The sequence below is a fragment of the Mustelus asterias genome, chromosome 16, assembly GCF_964213995.1.
Source record: "Mustelus asterias chromosome 16, sMusAst1.hap1.1, whole genome shotgun sequence".
In the NCBI taxonomy this organism is placed as follows: domain Eukaryota; kingdom Metazoa; phylum Chordata; class Chondrichthyes; order Carcharhiniformes; family Triakidae; genus Mustelus; species Mustelus asterias.
The window spans coordinates 67322598-67337369 of NC_135816.1; positions in this window are offsets into that span (position 1 = coordinate 67322598).

Below are 14772 nucleotides of genomic sequence, written 5' to 3' on the forward strand. Positions count from 1 at the left end.
GGACAGTCACTGAGAGGCTGTTTCCCGTGGCTAAGAACAGCCCCAGATTCACCAATGAAACTGAAGTCCCTCATCCCTGGAACCATTCCATAAATCTCTTCTGCACTTTCTGCCTTCACATCCTTATTAAAATGTTATGTCAGAATTGGACACAATACTGCATTAAAGCTGGACCAGTGATTTATGTTGCTCGATCTCCCTGCTTTTGTATTCTATGCCTCTGTTTATAAAGCTCATGATCCCAGGTGCCTTATTAATGGATTTCTTAACATGCCTTGACACTTTCAATGATTTGAGCACTGATACCCCCAGATCCCTCTGCTTTCTTTAGAATTGTTTCTTTTATTTTATACTATCTCTCCACATTCTTCTTACCCAAATTTATCACTTCACACTTCTCTGTGTTAATCTTTAATCGCCATTTGTTCGTGCATTCCACCAGCCTATCTACATCCTCTTGAAGTCTATCTCTGTGTTCCTTACATGTTCACATTACTTACAAACTTTGCAACATCCACAAATTTTGACATTGTGCTCTGTGCACTCATGGATATGGATCACTAATATGGATCAAGAAAAGCACGGATCATAATATCGAGCTCTGGGGAAATCCATCTTCCTCCAGTCTGAAAAACAGTCATTGACCACTACTCTCTTCCTGTCAGTCAACCTACTTCTTATCCGTGCTGCCACTGTACCTTGTATTTAATGGGCTTTAACTTTGCTGACAGTGTCATTTAGAACTTTATCAAACAACAAACTCACTAAACTCACCAACCTTCTATGTTACCTCATTAAAAAACTCAAACAAGTTAATTCATCAGGATTTATCTTTAACAACAATTATGGCCAGTGCTTCTGCAAATTTCAGCTTTACGTTCCTCAGTATCCTCAGATGCATCTGATCTCATCCTGATGACATATCAACTTTAGATATAGCCAGCTTTTCTAAAACCTCCTTTTATCAATGTTTAACATATCCAATGTCTCAACCACCTTTCCCTTCAGTATGATTTGGCAAAGACAAATGCAACTTACTCATTTACTACCTCAGCCATGCCCTCTGCCTCCATGCATCATTCTCCTTTTTGATCCATAATTGACCCCACTCCTCTATTTACCACCCTTTAGCTATTTATAAGGTTATCGAAGATTTTTAGATTCCTTTTTATGTTAGCTGCCAGTGTCTTCTCATTCTCTCTCTTTGCTACTCTTATTTCTTTTTACTCTTTTCCTCTGAACTTGCTGTTTTCAGTTTGGGTTGGACTTTTCAACCCGCACTCCTTTTCTGCTTTCTCCTCCACCAACCGTCCTTTGAGGTGGCACGGTGGCACAGTGGTTAGCACTGCTGCCTCACACTGCTAGGGACCTGGGTTCAATTCTGCCCTCGGGTGACTGTCTGTGTGGAATCTGCACGTTCTCCCAGTGTCTGTTTGGGTTTCCTCTGGGTGCTCCAGTTTCCTCCCACAGTCCGAGGAGGCGCGGGTTAGATTGATTGGCCAAGGTAAGTTGACCCTTAGTGTCAGGGGGATTAGTAGGGTAAATACGTGGGTTTATAGGGATAGGGCCTGGATGGGATTGTTGTTGGTGCAGGCTTGATGGGCCTTCTTCTGCACTGTAGGGATTCTATGATTCTATCTCCTTCATCACCTGGAAAGCTCTGAATTTTTTTTCTCCCTTTAGCCCTCTTAGGAATGTGCCTCCCCTGTACCCAAATCTTTCCTCGTTAAAGGCAGTTCATTGTTCTGTGATGGTTTTGTCTGCCAATCTTTGATTCAAATTTACCTGAGACAGACTTATTCTCACCCCTTTGAAATTGGCCCTCCTCCAGTTTTGTTCTGTTTCTGGAATGTTCCTTGTACTTTTCTATGGTTAACCTAAAATTTATGATACTATGAACAATGTGTCCTACATTTACCTCCAGTGACACTTAATCCACTTGACCCACCTCATTCACTGGAACCAGATCCAGCAGTACCGCCTTCCTCATTGGACTGGGAACATACTGAAATTCCACCTGACCACACTTCAGAAACTCTTCACCCTCTCTGTCCTTTATCGTATAACTGTAGTCTATATTGGGATAACTGAAATCCCCCATCATATCTACTCTAAAATTCTTGCAACTTTCTTTAATTTATTTGTAAATTCTTCTTTTATATCTTCCTCCCAGTTGGTAACCTAGAGAATACACCCAGCAATATAATGGTACCTGTATTATTTTTCAGTTCTGACCAAACAGATAGTGTCTCGACTCCTCTAGATCAACATCTTTCTCCAGCATTCTAATATTTGCCATAATTAATACTACTACCCCTTCACCTTTCTTTCCTTCCCTAAATTTAGACTCGTAGAATCATAGAATCCCTACAGTGCAGAAGGAGGCCATTTGGCCCATCAAGCCTGCACCGACAACAATCCTATCCAAGTCCTATCCCCTTAACCCCACGTATTTATCCTGCTAATCTCCCTGACACTAAGGGGCAATCTAGCATGGCCAGAGGGCGGAATGGTGGCACAGTGGTTAGCACTGCTGCCTCATAGTACCAGGGACCCAGTTCAATTCCGGCCTCGGATCATTGCCTGTGTGGAGTTTGCACGTTCTCCCCATGTCTGCATGGGTTTCCTCCGGGTGCTCCGGTTTCCTCCCACAGTCCAAAAATGTGCGGATTAGGTTGATTGGCTATGCTAAATTGATCCTGGTATCAAGAGGATTAGCGGAATAAATATGTAGGGTTACAGGAATAGGGCCTGGGTGGGATTGTGGTCAGAACAAACCTGATGGGCCGAATGGCCTCCTTCTGTACTGTAGGGATTCTATGAATCAACCTAACTTTGCAGTGTGAGAAGAAACCAGAACACCTGGAAGAAACCCAAGCAGACACGGGGAGAACGTGCAAACGTCACACAGACAGTGACCCAAGGAATTGAACCCGGTCCTGGGTCCCGAGCATGCGGAGAATTACAGAAAGCAGAGGTATAATTAACTGTGGGAGCAGCTGCTGAAGGTAAAGCAGATCACAGGTCAGCCCTGGTATTCCTAGAGATGTGACTGGCAAACACATCAGTGCTATTGTTTTCGTGGAACTTCAGGCTGGTCAATATTCTTTGTGCAGTGAGAGTCCTGATCCATAGTTTTCACTGCATGCTGCTCTTTCACTAGCGCTGTCAACAATCAACCTTTTCTTCAAACAATCAATAGCTACCTGGCAAATTGTGCAAGATGTCTTCTCAGGGTCAGCGTGAAAAAAACTCCCATTTAAGCACAATCCGAAACTCAAACAATTTTAGCTCTTTTTAGGCAGTTGTTGAATATTAGTGATTGACAGTCTCACCGACAATGAGACCAGCTTTTGACCGTACCCAAATAGTTAACGTGAAGCATCACATATCTGTCCCTATTTGACAACTATGTGACACTGTGGCCAATTCTCCATTCTGAGCTTGCATGCATTGTGTGTAATGTTAATCAATGTGGAATCAGATTGCATCAGCCCATAAACTAGACAAGAGTTAGGAATTTTTATGAGTTTGTAAATTTCATGATATGTTTACATTTCTCTGCAGCATCTGCTAATTCATTATAAATAGAAAGGGTCTTTGATTATATGCTATGTTTTAAAATTAGTACATACTACATTAAAGATCTGCTTTTCCTCCCTGTAGTGTGAAAGGTTTGCTGCTCTATGTTACATATGGGACCTGTTGCTCATTACAATATAAAATGCTTGCTTTTCTATACTATAAACCCTATATGCCATCTAATATAAAAGTTCTGGGATTTATTAATATACATATATATTTATTTATTATTTATTGCTCTATTTATTATAAAAGTTCAGATTTTGGAAGGTTTTTTGATGATAAAATGTCAGTGTTCACGGTCATTACCTGTCTGAAACTAACTGCAACTACAAGATTTCTTGCAAGGTCATTGACATTCTTAATTTGCAGTCTGTTTTTCACTGCTCTGCTGCAGGCTTCATTGTACCCCCTCCTTCCTCAGCCCCCATCACCAGCCCTCACAGGAAACTGTTTAAAATTCACTTGATTTTTGTGCTTTTCTTTTCCTGGTTGGCTGTCTTTGAGAATACTTTAATGCAATTGGCTGTTCGGACAGCTTGATGTGATTCCTACAGCTCCATGTGATTCCTACAGCTCCATACTAGAAATCCCCCCATTAAAGGGGGGGATCATTTTCTGATCAGGGCCAGTGTGATCTCCTGGACTCGTTTCGATCGCCTCAGGGGGTCAGAGAGGAATTTCCCAGATTTCTTTTCCCCATATTGGCCCTGGGGTTTTCACTCTGGGTTTTCGCCTCTCCCTGGAGATCACATGGTCTGGAATGGGGGGGTGGGGGTGAGTTAATAGGTTGTGATGAACAAAGCATCGTAGCTGTGAGGGACAGCTCGGTGGATAGGATATTAGGATGTAGATAGGCTGGAAAATTGGGCGGGGATCCTGGATTCAGGATTCAATCCTGGACCGGGGAGCGGCGCGGGCTTGGAGGGCCGAAGGGCCTGTTCCTGTGCTGTATTGTTCTTTGTTGTTCTAAAGAACATGGCAAACCATTGGGTGGGAGGGGGTAAAGTTTTGATCACAGAGATTCACAAATCTCTCAGTGTGGCTTTCTTTGAGGTCAACGGTGAATGCCTTGGCTCCTCTGCTGACCCAAAGTACCGGCCTATATAAAAGATCTATCATTCTACATTTTATATATATGTATATATAGCGTCTACTATTCTTTGTAATATTTATCTAGGGTCTGCTGCACCAATATAAGTAACACCATTTATGCTGTCTTCGTGCAAGAGGGCATAATTTTAAGGTGAGGGGGGGGAAGATTTAAAAGAGATCTGAGGGGCAACTTTTTCACACAGAGGACGGTGTATATATGGAATGAGCTGCCAGAGGAGGTGGTAGAGGCGGGAACAATTACAACATTTAAAAGTGGGCAGGTACATGGATAAGAAAGATTTAGAAGGATATGGGCCAACGGCAGGCAAATGGGACTAGTTCAGTTTAGGCATGAACAAGTTGGCCCGAAGGGCCTGTTTCCGTGCTGTATATCTCTATGACTCTATGACAGTGCTGGTGTAACCGTGGGCTATCGAATCAAGGATTGGCACTGGTCTGTCTTTGGTTGGTTGATTCCTGGTTGGGGTAGTCAGCCCCTGGAAGTCCTTTCTAACCTCTAGACACCATAACACTTGCAGCAAAATGTATCTGGAATTCAGGTTAAAATAGGAGTGGACTGAATGCGCTCTGACTTTTTATAATGTTCGGCATATTTTTGGTACTGCTTTAAGAATGTTTCAAAGTTCACACATGCATTTTATAACTCAGTATCTGCAGGAAATAGAAACCTGCCCAATCTATTTTTCCTCCTGTTCAACATTGAAAGTAGTTGTAGAATTCTGCTACCACTTTACCTCCAATGAGTTAACTCAGTTCAGACCAGGGATTAGCTTTGGAAGTGCTCTGATTTCTGCAGTTCAGTGTTACATTGGGACATGAATTTACTGATTTTCTGGGCCACTGAGAGAGGTGGATGGGAGAATGTAAATAGCTCCACTGTCAGCTTAATAACATACTTTCCTTTAAATTTGTGCTTCAAACCCCATTCAAACACCCGGGGAGCATCAAGTGTGTGCTATCATGTTGCACACAGATGCAATTGATGTTTGGTTTAGTCCAATATTAAAGGTTTGTTGACATTGGGGCGGCACGGTGGCACAGTGGTTAGCACTGCTGCCTCACAGTGCCAGGGACCCGGGTTCAATTCCCAGCTTGGGTCACTGTCTGTGTGGAGTTTGCACATTCTCCCTGTGTCTGCATGGGTTTCCTCCGGTTCCTCTTGTTTCCTCCCACAGTCTAAAGATGTGTGGGTTAGGTTGATTGGCTATGCTAAATTGCCCCTTAGTGTCAGGGAGATTAGCAGGGTAAATATGTGAGGTTACGGAGATAGGGTCTGGGTGGGATTGTTGTTGGCGCAGGTTCGATGGGCTGAATGGCCTCCTTCTGCATTGTAGAGACTCTATGATTATTTGCAGGAGAGCTGGGAGTCTGCCTTGGCCACAGCTTCCCTGCCAAACAGTGCCACCAACAAAAAAATTAATTGGGCAGGAATTAACTTTGGAACCTTCCGGAGATCTTTATCCTATCTTTGCTGCTTGGAGTCTGTTGTGCACAAAATGGCTGCAACTTGTACAGACAGAACAATAACTAAATTTCAAAAGTGATTATTTTGATGTGAAATATCTACTAACCGGATATCCTCGGAGAGCTGAGATGCCATTATACAAATGCAAAGAGATTTGTTTTGTCACTGAACAGTTAGGGGATTAGACTTTAAAAATATTTAACCAGAGTAAACTCGTCAGCTTTCAAGTTGTGTCTTCATGTGGATAGCATTGACAAAACAATGGATGTGTTTTCCAGCCCTTTCCGGTGGCAGAATCTTCCAGTCCTACCAAAGGGTTTCCTGGCAACGGGGCAGAAGAGCCACACAAAGTCCGATAGACATCACTGGGGCCATAAGATCCCGCCGGCAGCCAATGGCGAGATGCCTTTATCGCCGGAAAATACAGACCGGAAATCCCAGCCCAATAGAATTTATATTTGAAATAACAACAAAAAGTGCTGGAAAATCTCAGCAGGTTTGGCAGCTTCTGTAGAGAGAGAAACATCCAAAGATATTGGACTCGAAACATTAAATCTGGGCGGAATTCTCCCAAAAAACAAGTAAATATCATAGTGGTGAGAAAACGGAGCAGTTCGCGCCGGTCTTATCGGAATGCTCTGCACCTCAATCGTCCCACTGAAAGCGCCGTCACGTGAAGTAAGCTGTTATGAAGACTCCAGGCATGTGACTCACCCGAACTGGCCGCAGCTGTGCGCCATTCACAAGGGGGAGCTGCAATTAAATGCCCCTGCTGCACAGCCAGCCTGTCAAGCCAGGAGGATGGCAGCGCACAGACCAGCCCCACATTTCACGCAGGGAGACCGAGGACAGCTTCTGGAATCAATGGGAGAGAGGTGGGTCACCCTGTACCCCTGAGAGGGCAGACAACCCAGGAGCAGGGGCTCCAATATGGCCTGGGATGTGTGGCTGTGGCAGTCAGTGCCCGCGGCCTAAACTGAGGACTGGCACCCAATGCTGGAAGAGGATGAATGACCTGATTCAAGCTGCAAGGTTGAGCAGCCATCTGCCAAGTCCTGGCATCAGTCCCGTCTGTCGTAGCAATCCATTCCCTGACAGCCCCACCATTCAGCACCCAAACACCTAGCATCTCCCTCAAATCTCTCTGCTTCCCCCCTCCCCCTCGTGCCTCCACCCCCACCCCTCCCATCACAACCCCTCCATGATGAGGTATGGTTTAGACAACATAGACCACCTGTTTACCCTGCATCCCTCTCACCACCCCCTGCCGCCCCCCCCCCCCCCCCACCCCCACCCCCCCACCTCCACCCCAAGTCTGCCAGCCATCAGACTTTCAATCATCCCCTGTTGTTGTCACAGGATGACCCATAACAGAAGGGAGCATGAGAAGATAGGCAGGAGAATTCCTGAGTTGCGTCTCCTGACCCCCTCTGAGGAGCGAACGACGGAGCTCTCGGGAGGCACCCAGATGAGCTGTGAGTGTCTGCGAGATCGGGGTGCGCCATGGAATTGAGGATCACAAAACCTTCATCCACATGACCTTTCTCAAGTAAGTTCCAAGTTGCCGAAATACTTGTCCCTTCCTTGCACAGAACCATGTTTCTTCTATTGCAGGAGCAACGCCTGATGAGGCCGGGCCCTAAGGAGTTGGTGCCTCCGCTCCGCTCCACACCCCCCCCCCCGGCACCCCCCGGCGACTCACATGAGCACCTCAGAGAAAATCTCTGTGGAAAGAACCGACCAGGAGTCACAGGCTTCAACCGCACCATCCACCAGCGCAGAAACACACAACTCGGTGAGTGGAATTAGCAGGCAGGCTTCGTTAGGGGGTCATTACCTGGTGAGAACCACACACAGCTGCCGATGCACTTTGGGTGGAGGTGGGCACGTCTGAGGGATCAGGCAGGCGGAGATCTGCTGGATCCAAGGAAAACAGCTGGCCCCCAGCCAGATGCCAAGCCACTGGGAACAGTTCTCAAAAAGCTGCTAGCGATGCAGAAGCAGAGCTGGGGACAGTAGGAGGGGGCGTCAGCAGGAGGGGGCGTCAGCAACATTCCAGCAACTGCAAAGCTGCTTGGAAGAGTCCCATTGCCTTCAGGCACAGGAGATTGGGCCGTAATTCTGTGGAACTCAGGCCAACAACTGCAAGGGTGTCGACCGCGGTGGAAAGCCTGCGGCAGAAAATGGTTGCCATGGGTCTAAGGCATGGCAAGTTGCTGAGGGCCATGGCTGAGGGCCTCAGGAGCATGCTTGAGACACAGCAGGCAATTGCAGTGGGGCTTCAGAACTTGTTCAGACGCAGAGGGCCATCACTGAGGGCTCGCACACTATACAGGCAATGTTGGGCCTCCAAGACTGGCAGCGCCAAGTGATGCATAGGCTTCTGCAGCTCCCCTCAGCAAATTGTCTTCACCCTTTCTGGCATTGCCATTGGGAAGGGACCGTGATGATGGCAAAATCATTTGGCACCAGGTATGGAACCAATTTTTAGGCCTGCACCATATACTCTGGGATTGGTGCAATCTGCACCAGACCTGGAGAGGTCGGAGAATCACCCCCTCTGTTTCTCCCTCCAGAGGCGCTGCCAGATCTGCCGAGCTTTTCCAGCAGTTTTTTGTTTTTTGCTTTCAATTTCCAACATCCGCAGAGTTTTGCTTTCTTGATTTATATTTGATCCAGATCTATTACACATTAACAAAAATATATCTAACAAATAGAGACATGGTGGTGGCAGGCAATATTTATTCAAGAATGATCGATTATTGATTATAAATATTATTATTTTTCAAGGAGAGAAGTGATTTAAGTTTGCTTTAAGTCCGAATCAAACAGCTTGTTTTTTCATTTGCCTCACCTCTGAGCTAATGGAATTATGCTGGACAGAAGCTCAATAATCTCCTTCAATAACTGTCAACCCACTGAAATCATGAATTGCCTATTCCAACTGCAAATTTTGGAGAATTTACTAAGCTTGATGACTGTGCAGTTTGAGGGAATTAGTTTGTCACACTTAGATTCAGAAGGAGAATGAAAATATGATGATTGCACTTCAAGACCCACTCCAGAGACTTGAGCACATAATCTAGACTGACATTTCAGGGCTGTACTGTCAGAACTCCTTACTTCAGATGAAAGGTTAAATTGAGGCCTCATCTGCCATTTAAAAAAAATCATTTTACAGGATGTGGGCGTCTCTGGTTGGCCAGCATTTATAGCCCATCTCTAGTTGCCCTTCAAAAGGTGGAGGTAAGCTGCCTTCTTGAACTGCTGCAGTCCCTGAGGTGTTGCTCTCTCCACTCCCATTGTTTTGTTTCTTAAAGACTGGATTAGTTGTAAGTATTCGCATTCCAACCATTATTCATGTAAATTGAGTCTGTGTCTTATAAGTTCTGTTTGTGAACAGAATTCCCACTCACCTGAAGAAGGGGCTCAGAGCCTCGAAAGCTTGTGTGGCTTTTGCTACCAAATAAACCTGTTGGACTTTAACCTGGTGTTGTTAAACTTCTTACTGTGTAGGTACACCCACAGTGCTGTTAGGCTGGGAGTTCCAGTATTTTGACACAGCGACAGTGAAGCAATGGCAAGTCAGGATGGTGAGTGAATTGGAGGGGAATCTCCAGGTGGTTGTGTCCCCAGGCATCTGCTGCTCTTGTCCTTCTAGATGGTAGCGGTCGTAGGTTTCAAAGGTGTTGTCTAGGAGCCTTGGTGAGTTCCTGGAATGCATCTTGTAGATGGTACACATGGCTGCCACTGTTCGTTGGTGGAAAGAGTGAATGTTTGTAGAAAGTGTAGCAATCAAGCGGGCTGTGTGGTCCTGGATGGTGTCAAGCTTCTTGAGTGTTGTTGGAGCTGCAGTCATCCAGGCAAGTGGAGAGTATTCCACTACACTCCTGACTTGTGCCTTGTTGATGGTAGACAGGCTTCGGGTGGGTCAGGAGATGAGTTACTTGCTGTAGGATTCCTAGCCTCCGACCACAGTATTTATGTGGCCTGTCCAGTTCAATTTCTGATCATTGGTAATCCCCAGGAGCTTCATAGTGGGAGATTCAGTGATGGTAATACAATTGAATGTCAAGGGATGATGGTTAGGTCCTCTCTTGTTGGAGATGGCCTTTGCCAGGCACTTGTGTGAATGTTACTTGCCACTTGTCAGCCCAATCCTGGATATTGTCCAGGTCTTGCTGCATTTGGACATGAACTGCTTTACTATCTGAGTAATCATGAATGGTGTTGAACATTGTGCAATCATCAGTCCAACATCCACACTTCTGACTTCATTATGGAAGGGAGGCCATTGATGAAGCAGCTGAAGGTGGTTGGGCCTAGGACACTATCCTGAGGCATTCCTGCAAGGATGTCCTGGAGCTGAGATGATCGACATCCAACCACCACAACCATCTTCCTTTGTGCCAGGTATGACTTCAACCAGTGGAGGGATTTCCCACGATTCCCATTGACTCCAGTTTTGCTGGGGCTCCTTGATGCCATACTTGATCAACTGCTGCCTTGATGTCAAGGACAGTCACTATCATCTCACCTCTGGAGTTGTGCTCTTTTGTCTGTATTTGAGCCAAGGCTATAATGAGGTCAGGAGCTGAGTGACCCTGGCGAAACCCAAACTGAACGTCTGTGAGCAGGTTATTGCTGAGTAAGTTCTGTTTGATTGATGACCCCTTCCATCACTTTGCTCATAATCGAGAGTGGACTGATGGGGTGGTAACTGGCCACATTGGATTTATCCTGTTTTTTGTGTACAGGACATACAAAGGCAATTTTCCACATTCCCGGGTAGATGTCAGTGTTGTCACTGTACTGAATCAGCTTGGTTAGGGGCGTGGCAAGTTCATTGGCTGTGGAATTGCTTAGCTCTGTCTATTACTGCTTATGCTGATTGGTACTCACCAGATTGATACCTCATTGTTAGGTGTGCCTGGTGTTGCTCCTGGCATGCCCTCCTGAACTCTTCATTGAGCCAGGGCTTATCCCCTGGCTTGGTGGTAATGGGGGAGTGGGGGATATGCCAGGATATGAGATTACAGATTGTGGTTGAGTACAATTCTGCTGCTGCTGATGGTCCACAGCACCTCATGGATGCCCATACTTGAGTTGCTAGATCTGTTCAACGTCTATCCCACTTAGCACAGTGATAGTGCCACACAGAAGGTATCCTCAATGTAAAGATGAGACTTTGGGCCCTATTTTTACCATTTTGATTCTAAGTGCTGGGCAGACTTGAAACTGGGAGCATTTCAAACCTGACTTTTAGACACATTCTCAGGCGCCCCCATACGCACTCTGTCTGAAAAACTATCAGCAATTCCGAATCGTGCTGCAGAAGTCCGTGGGCGGGGTTTAATGCACCCAAAACCCTGCAGCTCCGATTGGCACCTCCAACTGCGCATGCGCAGAGGAAAAAATGATAGAATGTGCACATCCCTCCTGGGCCAGCTAATGCCTCCCCCTGGCCCCCACAGACATTGCCCCACCCCCCACAACATTACTGACCCCCTTATCCCCCCAGCCACCCAGACCGATCAAGGGCCCTTCCCCCCCTCACCCGCACCGATCCCAGGCAGAGTGGCAGTGGACCCCCCTTCCCCCTCACTGATCACAGGCAGAGTGGCAGCGAATCTCCCCTTCCCCCCCCTCATCGATCTCAAGCAGAGAGCCGTTGGGCGCTCAGCACTTACCTCCTCACTAACTGAAGCACCCGAAATGGACTTTTGCGAGCATATCTGTTTCGTGTCGATTTTGGATGGGCGAACGCGGTGGTAAAGGGGGAAGTGCTGGTAAGGTTCGGTGTACAGCCCATTAAATCGATTTAAATGCATGCAAATACATTTAAATGGCTGTCTCACCCATTTTGGGCACAGTCCCGATCAGGGACATTTTCGGACCTTGGTAAAGGAGGAACCAGCAAGGAGGCGGGCGCGGATCGTGCTACTCACCTCACACCCAACTTTACCAAGTTTTCACGCCCAACTTGATGGTAAAATCGAGTCCTTTGCCTCTACAAAGATTGTGCAGAGGTCACTCCTACTGATACTGTCATGGACAAATGCATCTGCAGCAGGCAGGTTGGTGAGGATGAGGTCAAGTATGCTTTTCCTTCATGTTGGGTCCCTCATCACCTACCGCAGATCCGGTCTAGCAGTTAAGTCCTTTAGGACCTGGCCAGCTCAGCCTCTGGTGTTACCACTGAGACATTCTTGGTGATGGACATTTCATAGAACATAGAACATTACAGCGCAGTACAGGCCCTTCGGCCCTCGATGTTGCGCCGACCAGTGGTACCAATCTAAAGCCCCTCTAATCTACACTATTCCAATATCATCCATATGTTTATCCAATAACCACTTGAACGCTCTCAACGTTGACGAGTCCACCATTGCTGCAGGCAGGGCATTCCATGCCCTTACTACTCTCTGAGTAAAGAACCTACCTCTAACATCTGTCCTATATCTCTCACCCCTCAATTTAAAGCTATATCCCCTCATGCTAGCCAACACCATCCGAGGAAAAAGGCTCTCACTATCCACCCTATCTAATCCTTTGATCATCTTGTATGCCTCTATTAAGTCACCTCTTAACCTTCTTCTCTTTAACGAAAACAACCTCAAGCCCCTCAGCCTTTCCTCATACGATTTTCCCACCACACCAGGCAACATCCTGGTAAATCTCCTCTGCACCCTTTCCAACACTTCCACATCTTTCCTATAATACGGCGACCAGAACTGTAGGCACTACTCCAAATGCAGCCGCACCAGAGTTTTGTACAGTTGCAGCATGACCTCCTGGCTCCGAAACTCAATCCCTCTACTGAAGCTAACACACCATACGCCTTCTTAACAACCCTATCAACCTGGGTGCCAACTTTCAGGGATCTATGCACATGGACACCCAGATCTCTCTGTTCATCCACACTACCAAGTATCTTACCATTAGCCCAGTACTCTGTATTCCTGTTACTCCTTCCAAAGTGAATCACCTCACACTTTTCCGCATTAAACTCCATTTGCCACCTCTCAGCCCAGCTCTGCAGCTTATCTATGTCCCTCTGTAACCTGCCACTTCCCTCCGCACTGTCTACAACTCCACCGACTTTAGTGTCATCCGCAAATTTACTAATCCATCCTTCCACGCCCTCATCCAAGTCATTAATAAAAATGACAAACAGCAGTGGCCCCAAAACAGATCCTTGCGGTACACCACTAGTAACTGAACCCCAGGATGAATATTTCCCATCAACCACCACCCTTTGTTTTCTTACAGCTCGCCAATTCCTGATCCAAACCACTAAATCACCCTCAATCCCATGTGTCCGTATTTTCTACAAAAGTTTACCATGGGGAACCTTATCAAACGCTTCGCTGAAATCCATATACACCACATCAACCGCTTTACCCTCATCCACCTCTTTGGTCACCTTCTCAAAGAACTCAATAAGGTTTGTGAGGCACGACCTACCCTTCACAAAACCGTGCTGACTATCCCTAATCAAATTATTCCTTTCTAGGTGATTATAAATCCTATCTCTTATAATCCTTTCCAATACTTTGCCCAGAGGGTATTTAAGCATCAATCTCTCAGTCAGGTTAGGACAGCAGACTTCCTTCCCTAAAGGACATTAAGTGAACCAGGTGGGGTTTTACAATAATCGACAATGGTTTCATGGTCATCATTAGACTTCTTAATTCCAGATGTTTTATTGAGTTTAAATTCTACCATCTGCCATGGTGGGATTCAAACCCGGATCCCCCGAGCATTACCCTGGGTCTCTGGATTACTACGCCAGTGACAATACCACCATGCCACTGCCTCCATATCTGTGGAGGTAAAAGATCCTGTGGGAATATTCGAAGAGGTATCCTGACCAACATTTATCCTTCAACCAACATCACTTATCATCACTGGTCAATTCTCTTGTTGCTGTTTGTGGAATCTTGCTTTGTGTTTCCCTACATTACAAACTTGACTTAAAAAAAAAACTTAATTGTTGTGAAGAGTTTTAGAGACTAGGGGCCCGATTTCACCATCAGGTTGCACCCCGTTTTGGGCGTGAAAACTTGGTAAAGTCGGGCATGAGGCAAGTAGCGCGATCTGTGCCCACCTCCGCACCGGTTCCCCCTTTATCAAGGCCCGAAAATGGCCACAATTGGGCCTGCACCCAAATAGGCGCAAGGGCCATTTAAATGCATTTGAAAAAGACATTATCTATAAAAGTCCAATTCGGGCACTCCAGCTAGTGAGGAGGTAAGTGCCGACCATCCACCGGCTCTCTGCTTGAGATCAGTTGGGGGGAAGGGGGGGGTCCGCTGCCACTCTGCCGTAGATTAGTGAGGGGGAAGGGCGGGGGGGGTCTGCTGCCATTCTGCCTGAGATCAGTGAGGGGGAAGGGGGGGTCCGCTGCCACTCTGCCTGTGATTAGTGAGGGGGAAGGAGGGTTCCGCTGCCACTCTGCCTGTGATCAGTGAGGGGTAGGGGGGAGAGGCCGTGATCAGTCTCGGTGGAGGGGAGTGGGGGGGAGATAAGGGTGCCAGTAATGTTGTGGGGGTGGGGCAATGTCTGTGGAGGCCGGGGGAGGCATTATCCGGGAGCGATGTGGCACG